Consider the following 11,205-nt stretch of genomic DNA (forward strand, 5'->3'; position numbering starts at 1 on the left):
GGGGCTCTGGCTCTGTCGCCGGGGCTGCAGTGCAATGGCGTGATGTCACCTCACTGCGGCCTTCTGGGCTCCAGCGATCCTCCCACTGTGCCCGGCCTGAAGGCAGCCTTTAGAGAAAGAAGCAGGGGGAGTTCTTCGGAGGACAGACAGGATCTCTGGGGTTTGGAAAGGGTGAGAGACTGGGTCAGCGAAAGGGACATTCCGATCTTTTTGCTGGGATGCAACGTATAGATACAGGCACGAGACCCAAAAGAGCCGGCAGAGATTTGTCATCATGGTTGCAAGGCAACTGCCGGTGGCTGATCCCGTAAAGGATACACGTACCTAGAACGGAGCCTAAAGATGCATCAAGCATGAAGGGTGGAGCCACGATGCTTGGACTCGAGTTTCTGCTCCTGTGCGTTCCGTGACAAATGGCTTATACTACCTGCACCTCAGTTTTTTCCTGGGCAAAAAAGGAAGCTTGTTGCCGGTGCGTTGGCACCTGCCTTAAAGTGCCAGCTACTCAGCGGGCTGAAGAGGAAGAAGTTCCTACTAGGAAGACACACGGACACGTATGTTTACTGCAGCACTATTTACAATAGCAAAGACTTGGAACCAACTCGAATGCCCATCAATGATAGGCTGGATAAAGAAAATGTGGCACGTATACACCATGGAATTACTACGCAGCCATCAAAAAGGATGAGTTCATGCCCTCTGCAGGAACATGCTGGAAGGCCTCATTCTCAGCAAACTGACACAGGAAGCGAAAACCAAACACCGCATGTTCTCACTCCTAAGTGGGAGTTCAACAGTGAGTGAGAACACATGGACACAGGGAGGGGAACATCACACAGCGGGCCCTGACGGCGCGTGGGGGGCAAGGGGAGAGAGAGAGCATTAGGACAAATGGCCAACGCATGCGGGGCTTCAAACCTAGATGACTGGTGGATAGCTGCAGCAAAGCACCGTGGCACACGTGTACCTATGTTCCAAACCTGCACGTCCTGCACATGTACCCCATAACTTGGGAGGGGGTGGGGGAAACGAAAAGAGAGAGCGGGGGAAAGCAGGGGGGGAGAGAGAGACAGAAAGAGAGAGAGAGAGAGAAGAAGTTCAATTCCGGGTGGATCCCATTCCTTTAAAAGGTCACCACCACCAACACCACCACCACCACCAGACGACACCCACTCGACTGTCAAGCTGAGATCTAAGGACCTCCAAAGGAGTAGGTCACTCGTGGCCTTCCCAAAGCGCAGTAGTCACAGTGGAAACGGAAGTGTGCCTGCCGCAAAAGCCTACCGTCCTCACGGTACTTCAAGGAGCGCTTAAGCCAAGCCGGCGTGTCAGCGTGTCACGGGCACCGGACGTGCAAGCCACAGCCACCCCGCAGGTTCATCTCTGATGCCTCTCACGTCTCTTCCTCTCTCTACTTTTAGGAAACAACGTTGTATCCCCCGAGGGGGTGCACCGTTCCTGGAGGTACTGCAATACCAGGTCGATGCGTGGAGTGGACGGAGCAAGCTCCTATTCCATCTCCCTGCTCCAAAAATCCATTTAATATATTGTCCTCGGATAGAGGACGTATCAGATATTAAACTGATAAGAACAGATACTACACTTGATCTTAGCCAAAAGGCCGAGAAGCGATGCGGGCGCCTCCGCGCCCGCCGTCGCCGTCCCACTCTCATCCACATTCAAGTCGCGGTGAGAGCCCCAGCCTCGCTCCTCGCCCCATTCCCTCTGTCTCGTCCACGGCACCATTGACGCCCTCACACACTCGGGCTGATTTCTTATTCTCCGCCTTTGAAAAGGGAAATCTTACACCCGTGCTTCTTCCGGCGTTCCCGGGCTTTCATTCCGAATTTGCATGCCCCGCCCCTTCACGGAGGACGTGGCCTCCGCGCTTGACTCCGCCCCCGGGGCCGCCTCTGCCTGGCGGAGCCGCGGCTCCGCCGGGGGGCGACTTCCTCGTTTCTATCCAGCCAGCCAAAAGACACAACCGGAAGAGACTGGGGGCGAAGGCGAGAGGGGTCTGTGGAAGAGACCTGTCGGCGGAGAGCGGTCCACGTTTTCCTGGAGAAAGAGGAGGCCCCAGGGCAGGAGCGCGGGCTGCGCTGGGCCTCTGCTTCGCCGCGAGCGGGCGGGGAGACCGGCCCCGTACCCGAGGGGACGAGGGGCCCTATGCCGAGTCAGGGAAGCCGAAGGCCTGGAGGGGCTTCCGGGAGCAGGGGCTGGAGTTCCTCTGCCAGGCAGGAGGCTGGCACCAGACACCCGGCAGAGGGAGGCGTCGCGTGGACGGCGAGGGCCCAGCAAGGATTCTCCCCAGCCCCCGTGCCTGCGTCTCCTGGGGCTCCTGTGCACGGACCGTGTCCTGTGCTGTGTAGGGCAAGCTGCCTCTCTGCTCGGGACGTGGATTCCTTTCACCTCCTCCTGGCCTGGCTACTTCTGACGCAGGTCGTCAGGACTCCGCCTGGGTGTCACCCGTCCAGGAAGCCTCCCTTAGTCTAGGGCCCTCGGCACCCGCCCCCTATGTGACTAGCAGCCCTCCTGTGTATTTCATCGCACCCCCGTTGTTTATATCAGCTATTCCACTCACCACCCTTCTGGGCAATCCTTTATCTCCCGCTCTGAAATCCCATCACTGAGGGCTGGGACCCCTCCTCAGTGCTTCTCCCTGTTTCCCCGCCGCGAGTCTGGCGCCTGGCGTGTGGAAGGCGCCCAGGCGACGTTTGCGGAGCGAGGAAACGACGCAAACGTGATGAGCACGACAGACCGCAACAGAGAAGACGCAGTTAGGAGGCTATCGGCCCGGCGCGGGGGGAAAAGGGGGAAGGTCGGGCTCGGGGTGGCAGGACCCCAGAGGGCAGGGGTGACTGCCGGGGTGCTCTTGGGGCAAGATGGGCGTCAAGGCCCCCAGCAAGGTTGGGACAAAGTTTCTCTCCGAGGCACAGACTGCCGCCTGCGGGGTCAGCATTTCCCTCTCCCTTCCTCCTTCCTAAGGCAGCTTCAGCGGAGGGCCGAGGGCTTTCCGCGCATTGCCTCGAAAATTCATTTCACTCCACCGCCCTGAGTGGTGGGCCTTAATATTAGCCACGGCCAGGGTTAGGGTGAGGCCACTCCTCCAGGGCAGAATTTCAGGGGGTGCCCCACCCCACCCCCGCCCTAAACCATTCAGCAATCAACATAACTTATAGTTCAACGCAATATATCTTACCTTGTGGGCGGCAAGCCACCCGGGTGCCGAGGCAAGAGCCCGAAGGCACAAGCTGTTCCAGTATAATAAAGAAAAATAATTAGAATAAGAAAAGTTCTACTAGAGATAGGATACGGATATGATTACATCTGACTATTCTTAGTCATTAGTTTGTAGCATTACTCTTTGTTCTATTACCATAACAATCTCCGTTCTATTATGCTTACCTAGGGAAAACCGGGCCACACAGAGTTAGGAGCTGAAGGGCCACAGTGAGAGGTGACCAGAAGACAAGAGTGTGAGCCCTCATTCACGCCCAGAGAAGGGCCGCTTGAGGGCTCCTTGGCCTAGCGGTAATGCCAGTTGCCTGCGAAGGCCCTGGTTACTTAGGAGACCTTGGTCTAGCGGTGGCGCCAGTGCCTGGGAAGGCACCCGTTACTTAGCAGACCGGGAAGGGGAATCTCCCTCTCTCCAGGGGAGATAGAGAACACTCTGCTCCACCACCTCTCGAGGGAGGCCTGACGTTGGACAGGCCTTCCCGCAGTCATCCGGAGGCCTCAACGTCTCCCTGTGATGCTGTGGGCTTCAGGGGTCACCCTCCTTGGTCGCTTTCATGTTCCGCCTGTACACCTGGCTCCCCCTTTTAAGTTCTTAGAAGAGAGCAGTAGCAGAATTAGTGAAAGTACCAGAGTCTTTGATCTTTCTGATAAGTGCGTGGAAGAAACGCTGACGTCTGCTGTCCTCCCTCTCCACCTCGGCTACCACAAAGGGAAAGGCCCCCTGTCCAGTGGACACGTGACTCGCGTGACCTATCCATCATCTGAGATGACTGACACTCCTTACCCTGCCCCCTTGCCTTGAATACAATGAACAGCAGCGCCTCCAGGCATCCCGGGCCACTACCTGTCTCCGCGCTTTGGTGGCAGTGGTCCCCCGGGCCCAGCTGTCTTTCTTCCTATCTCTTTGCCTTCTCTCTTTATCTCTACGGTCTCTCGTCTCCGTCTCCGCACACACGAAGAGAAAACCCACAGACCCCGTAGAGCTGGAGCCCACATTATCTCAGCTACAAGATAATCAAGACATTCATGTGGACTACTGAGTCTTTCGGTGCCCCCTTGCTATTTTATTTTCTTCCTGCGGGCGAGTGTTTCCCTCACTTCACGCCATCCCGATCTCCGCCGTCGTGTCTTCTCATCCCCATTCTACCGCCCAGCACGGTGTAGTGTGGCAGCCGCTAGCCACGGGTATCTAGGGAGCCCTGGAAATGTCGTCAGTTCTAATGGAGCTGTGCTGTAAGTGTGAAATACACATGAGGTTTTGACGGCAGTGTCAGTAAAATTCTCACAAATTTTTTTTTTTTTTTTTTTGAGACGGAGTTTCCGCTCTCGTTTCCCAGCCTGGAGTCCAATGGCGCGATCTAGGCTCTCTGCAACCTCCGCCTCCCGGGTTCAAGCGATTCTCCTGCCTCAGCCTCCCGAGCAGCTGGGACTACAGGTGTGTGCCACCACGCCCGGCTAAGTTTGTGTTCTTCGTACAGACGGGGTTTCTCCATGTTGGTCGGGCTGGTCTCCAACACCCGACCTCTGGTGATCTGCCCAGCTGCCGCCTCCCAAAGTGTTGCGATTACAGGCTTGAGCCACCGCTCACCCAGGCTTTTTTTTTTTTTTTTTTTTTTTTGAGACAAACTCTTGCTCTGTCACCCAGGCTGGAGTGCAGAGGCGCGATCTCGGCTCACGGCAGCCTCTACCTCCCGGGTTCCAGCGATTCTCCTGCCTCAGCTTCTCGGGTAGCTGGGATTACAGGCGTAGGCCACCACGCCCGGCTAATTTTTGTATTTTTAGGGGGGTTTCGCCATGTCGGCCAGGCTGGTCTCGAGCTCCTCACCTCAGGCGATCCGCCCGCCTCGGCCTCCCAAAGCGCCGGGATTACAGGCGTGAGCCACCGCGCCGGCCTCTTTCATTCTGTCTTTATTTTCTGAGATAAGGGTCTCGCTCGGACCCTCAGGTTGGACTGCAGTGGCGTGATCTCGGCTCGCTGAAACTTCCGCCTCCCGGGTTCAAGCGATTCTCCTGTCTCAGCCTCCCGAGTAGCTGGGATTATTGACGCGCAGCACCACGCCCGGCTAATTTTTGTGGTTTTCGTACCTTCTGTCTTCTGCCCTTCAGTACCGCATAGAGCCGCCGAAGACGAGTGAGTCGAACCAACAGCCCCTCTTGCAGCAGTTGCTGATCACGGGGCTGCCCCCGGTACTCATCCTGTGTCTCTCCTCCAAATCCCCGCTCCTCCTCAGCTATCACCTCTGCCGATGCCGGTGGTTTCCCTGGGTACCGGGAACCAAACTCTCATCCCCGAGGGGCCTAAGCCCCCCGTGGCCAGGCCCTTCTCAAGTCACGGTTGCTGCACAGTCACAGTTACAGGTGGCCCTGGGAGTAACACCTGGCACCCAAACAGATCACCAGAGGCCACACATAGTCCACCTGCCCTCCCTGCATAAGATCAGCTCTTCCTCCTCCCGACGATAGATCAGGGTCAATGATCCCTGCCAAGATGGCGACTCCTCCAGCCTGCTGGTCCAACCTTCAAGCAACAGCTGTGGCGGCCACAGCTGTTGCTTGAAGGCTTGAAGTTCAATGGGACCCTCTCCCGCTTTCTACAAACTGGTTCCTTTATTCTTATGTTTCTTTATTTATTTGGGACGGGCTCCGGCTCTGTCACCCAGGCTGGAGTGCAGTGGTGCAATCACTGCTCACTGCAGCATCCGCCTCCCAGCGTCCACCCATCCTCCCGCCTCAGCCTCTGGAATAGCTGGGGTACAGATACGCGCCAGCGCAAACGGGTTTTCGCTAGGTTGCCTGGGCTCTTTCTTTCTTTGTCTTTGTTTGTTTGTCTGTTTTTTGTTTGTTTGTTTGTTTGTTTCGAGACGGGGCTCTGGCTCTGTCGCCGGGGCTGCAGTGCAATGGCGTGATGTCACCTCACTGCGGCCTTCTGGGCTCCAGCGATCCTCCCACTGTGCCCGGCCTGAAGGCAGCCTTTAGAGAAAGAAGCAGGGGGAGTTCTTCGGAGGACAGACAGGATCTCTGGGGTTTGGAAAGGGTGAGAGACTGGGTCAGCGAAAGGGACATTCCGATCTTTTTGCTGGGATGCAACGTATAGATACAGGCACGAGACCCAAAAGAGCCGGCAGAGATTTGTCATCATGGTTGCAAGGCAACTGCCGGTGGCTGATCCCGTAAAGGATACACGTACCTAGAACGGAGCCTAAAGATGCATCAAGCATGAAGGGTGGAGCCACGATGCTTGGACTCGAGTTTCTGCTCCTGTGCGTTCCGTGACAAATGGCTTATACTACCTGCACCTCAGTTTTTTCCTGGGCAAAAAAGGAAGCTTGTTGCCGGTGCGTTGGCACCTGCCTTAAAGTGCCAGCTACTCAGCGGGCTGAAGAGGAAGAAGTTCCTACTAGGAAGACACACGGACACGTATGTTTACTGCAGCACTATTTACAATAGCAAAGACTTGGAACCAACTCGAATGCCCATCAATGATAGGCTGGATAAAGAAAATGTGGCACGTATACACCATGGAATTACTACGCAGCCATCAAAAAGGATGAGTTCATGCCCTCTGCAGGAACATGCTGGAAGGCCTCATTCTCAGCAAACTGACACAGGAAGCGAAAACCAAACACCGCATGTTCTCACTCCTAAGTGGGAGTTCAACAGTGAGTGAGAACACATGGACACAGGGAGGGGAACATCACACAGCGGGCCCTGACGGCGCGTGGGGGGCAAGGGGAGAGAGAGAGCATTAGGACAAATGGCCAACGCATGCGGGGCTTCAAACCTAGATGACTGGTGGATAGCTGCAGCAAAGCACCGTGGCACACGTGTACCTATGTTCCAAACCTGCACGTCCTGCACATGTACCCCATAACTTGGGAGGGGGTGGGGGAAACGAAAAGAGAGAGCGGGGGAAAGCAGGGGGGGAGAGAGAGACAGAAAGAGAGAGAGAGAGAGAAGAAGTTCAATTCCGGGTGGATCCCATTCCTTTAAAAGGTCACCACCACCAACACCACCACCACCACCACCACCACCACCACCAGACGACACCCACTCGACTGTCAAGCTGAGATCTAAGGACCTCCAAAGGAGTAGGTCACTCGTGGCCTTCCCAAAGCGCAGTAGTCACAGTGGAAACGGAAGTGTGCCTGCCGCAAAAGCCTACCGTCCTCACGGTACTTCAAGGAGCGCTTAAGCCAAGCCGGCGTGTCAGCGTGTCACGGGCACCGGACGTGCAAGCCACAGCCACCCCGCAGGTTCATCTCTGATGCCTCTCACGTCTCTTCCTCTCTCTACTTTTAGGAAACAACGTTGTATCCCCCGAGGGGGTGCACCGTTCCTGGAGGTACTGCAATACCAGGTCGATGCGTGGAGTGGACGGAGCAAGCTCCTATTCCATCTCCCTGCTCCAAAAATCCATTTAATATATTGTCCTCGGATAGAGGACGTATCAGATATTAAACTGATAAGAACAGATACTACACTTGATCTTAGCCAAAAGGCCGAGAAGCGATGCGGGCGCCTCCGCGCCCGCCGTCGCCGTCCCACTCTCATCCACATTCAAGTCGCGGTGAGAGCCCCAGCCTCGCTCCTCGCCCCATTCCCTCTGTCTCGTCCACGGCACCATTGACGCCCTCACACACTCGGGCTGATTTCTTATTCTCCGCCTTTGAAAAGGGAAATCTTACACCCGTGCTTCTTCCGGCGTTCCCGGGCTTTCATTCCGAATTTGCATGCCCCGCCCCTTCACGGAGGACGTGGCCTCCGCGCTTGACTCCGCCCCCGGGGCCGCCTCTGCCTGGCGGAGCCGCGGCTCCGCCGGGGGGCGACTTCCTCGTTTCTATCCAGCCAGCCAAAAGACACAACCGGAAGAGACTGGGGGCGAAGGCGAGAGGGGTCTGTGGAAGAGACCTGTCGGCGGAGAGCGGTCCACGTTTTCCTGGAGAAAGAGGAGGCCCCAGGGCAGGAGCGCGGGCTGCGCTGGGCCTCTGCTTCGCCGCGAGCGGGCGGGGAGACCGGCCCCGTACCCGAGGGGACGAGGGGCCCTATGCCGAGTCAGGGAAGCCGAAGGCCTGGAGGGGCTTCCGGGAGCAGGGGCTGGAGTTCCTCTGCCAGGCAGGAGGCTGGCACCAGACACCCGGCAGAGGGAGGCGGCGCGTGGACGGCGAGGGCCCAGCAAGGATTCTCCCCAGCCCCCGTGCCTGCGTCTCCTGGGGCTCCTGTGCACGGACCGTGTCCTGTGCTGTGTAGGGCAAGCTGCCTCTCTGCTCGGGACGTGGATTCCTTTCACCTCCTCCTGGCCTGGCTACTTCTGACGCAGGTCGTCAGGACTCCGCCTGGGTGTCACCCGTCCAGGAAGCCTCCCTTAGTCTAGGGCCCTCGGCACCCGCCCCCTATGTGACTAGCAGCCCTCCTGTGTATTTCATCGCACCCCCGTTGTTTATATCAGCTATTCCACTCACCACCCTTCTGGGCAATCCTTTATCTCCCGCTCTGAAATCCCATCACTGAGGGCTGGGACCCCTCCTCAGTGCTTCTCCCTGTTTCCCCGCCGCGAGTCTGGCGCCTGGCGTGTGGAAGGCGCTCAGGCGACGTTTGCGGAGCGAGGAAACGACGCAAACGTGATGAGCACGACAGACCGCAACAGAGAAGACGCAGTTAGGAGGCTATCGGCCCGGCGCGGGGGGAAAAGGGGGAAGGTCGGGCTCGGGGTGGCAGGACCCCAGAGGGCAGGGGTGACTGCCGGGGTGCTCTTGGGGCAAGATGGGCGTCAAGGCCCCCAGCAAGGTTGGGACAAAGTTTCTCTCCGAGGCACAGACTGCCGCCTGCGGGGTCAGCATTTCCCTCTCCCTTCCTCCTTCCTAAGGCAGCTTCAGCGGAGGGCCGAGGGCTTTCCGCGCATTGCCTCGAAAATTCATTTCACTCCACCGCCCTGAGTGGTGGGCCTTAATATTAGCCACGGCCAGGGTTAGGGTGAGGCCACTCCTCCAGGGCAGAATTTCAGGGGGTGCCCCACCCCACCCCCGCCCTAAACCATTCAGCAATCAACATAACTTATAGTTCAACGCAATATATCTTACCTTGTGGGCGGCAAGCCACCCGGGTGCCGAGGCAAGAGCCCGAAGGCACAAGCTGTTCCAGTATAATAAAGAAAAATAATTAGAATAAGAAAAGTTCTACTAGAGATAGGATACGGATATGATTACATCTGACTATTCTTAGTCATTAGTTTGTAGCATTACTCTTTGTTCTATTACCATAATAATCTCCGTTCTATTATGCTTACCTAGGGAAAACCGGGCCACACAGAGTTAGGAGCTGAAGGGCCACAGTGAGAGGTGACCAGAAGACAAGAGTGTGAGCCCTCATTCACGCCCAGAGAAGGGCCGCTTGAGGGCTCCTTGGCCTAGCGGTAATGCCAGTTGCCTGCGAAGGCCCTGGTTACTTAGGAGACCTTGGTCTAGCGGTGGCGCCAGTGCCTGGGAAGGCACCCGTTACTTAGCAGACCGGGAAGGGGAATCTCCCTCTCTCCAGGGGAGATAGAGAACACTCTGCTCCACCACCTCTCGAGGGAGGCCTGACATTGGACAGGCCTTCCCGCAGTCATCCGGAGGCCTCAACGTCTCCCTGTGATGCTGTGGGCTTCAGGGGTCACCCTCCTTGGTCGCTTTCATGTTCCGCCTGTACACCTGGCTCCCCCTTTTAAGTTCTTAGAAGAGAGCAGTAGCAGAATTAGTGAAAGTACCAGAGTCTTTGATCTTTCTGATAAGTGCGTGGAAGAAACGCTGACGTCTGCTGTCCTCCCTCTCCACCTCGGCTACCACAAAGGGAAAGGCCCCCTGTCCAGTGGACACGTGACTCGCGTGACCTATCCATCATCTGAGATGACTGACACTCCTTACCCTGCCCCCTTGCCTTGAATACAATGAACAGCAGCGCCTCCAGGCATCCCGGGCCACTACCTGTCTCCGCGCTTTGGTGGCAGTGGTCCCCCGGGCCCAGCTGTCTTTCTTCCTATCTCTTTGTCTTCTCTCTTTATCTCTACGGTCTCTCGTCTCCGTCTCCGCACACACGAAGAGAAAACCCACAGACCCCGTAGAGCTGGAGCCCACATTATCTCAGCTACAAGATAATCAAGACATTCATGTGGACTACTGAGTCTTTCGGTGCCCCCTTGCTATTTTATTTTCTTCCTGCGGGCGAGTGTTTCCCTCCCTTCACGCCATCCCGATCTCCGCCGTCGTGTCTTCTCATCCCCATTCTACCGCCCAGCACGGTGTAGTGTGGCAGCCGCTAGCCACGGGTATCTAGGGAGCCCTGGAAATGTCGTCAGTTCTAATGGAGCTGTGCTGTAAGTGTGAAATACACATGAGGTTTTGACGGCAGTGTCAGTAAAATTCTCACAAATTTTTTTTTTTTTTTTTTTGAGACGGAGTTTCCGCTCTCGTTTCCCAGCCTGGAGTCCAATGGCGCGATCTAGGCTCTCTGCAACCTCCGCCTCCCGGGTTCAAGCGATTCTCCTGCCTCAGCCTCCCGAGCAGCTGGGACTACAGGTGTGTGCCACCACGCCCGGCTAAGTTTGTGTTCTTCGTACAGACGGGGTTTCTCCATGTTGGTCGGGCTGGTCTCCAACACCCGACCTCTGGTGATCTGCCCAGCTGCCGCCTCCCAAAGTGTTGCGATTACAGGCTTGAGCCACCGCTCACCCAGGCTTTTTTTTTTTTTTTTTTTTTGAGACAAACTCTTGCTCTGTCACCCAGGCTGGAGTGCAGAGGCGCGATCTCGGCTCACGGCAGCCTCTACCTCCCGGGTTCCAGCGATTCTCCTGCCTCAGCTTCTCGGGTAGCTGGGATTACAGGCGTAGGCCACCACGCCCGGCTAATTTTTGTATTTTTAGGGGGGTTTCGCCATGTCGGCCAGGCTGGTCTCGAGCTCCTCACCTCAGGCGATCCGCCCGCCTCGGCCTCCCAA

The 11,205-nt window shown here is 56.7% G+C and overlaps 2 non-coding genes across 2 annotated transcripts; both read right to left on the reverse strand.

The window, feature by feature from the left end:
• Nucleotides 1–1,442: 1,442 nt before the first annotated feature.
• On the reverse strand, nt 1,443–1,633 carry LOC129470895 (U2 spliceosomal RNA). Its single transcript, XR_008653412.2, has one exon. It is a non-coding gene; the product is annotated as a U2 spliceosomal RNA (small nuclear RNA).
• Nucleotides 1,634–7,557: 5,924 nt separating this feature from the next.
• Nucleotides 7,558–7,748, reverse strand: LOC129470908 (U2 spliceosomal RNA). Its single transcript, XR_008653425.2, has one exon. It is a non-coding gene; the product is annotated as a U2 spliceosomal RNA (small nuclear RNA).
• Nucleotides 7,749–11,205: the final 3,457 nt, after the last annotated feature.

This window comes from Symphalangus syndactylus, chromosome 20 (assembly GCF_028878055.3).
Source record: "Symphalangus syndactylus isolate Jambi chromosome 20, NHGRI_mSymSyn1-v2.1_pri, whole genome shotgun sequence".
In the NCBI taxonomy this organism is placed as follows: domain Eukaryota; kingdom Metazoa; phylum Chordata; class Mammalia; order Primates; family Hylobatidae; genus Symphalangus; species Symphalangus syndactylus.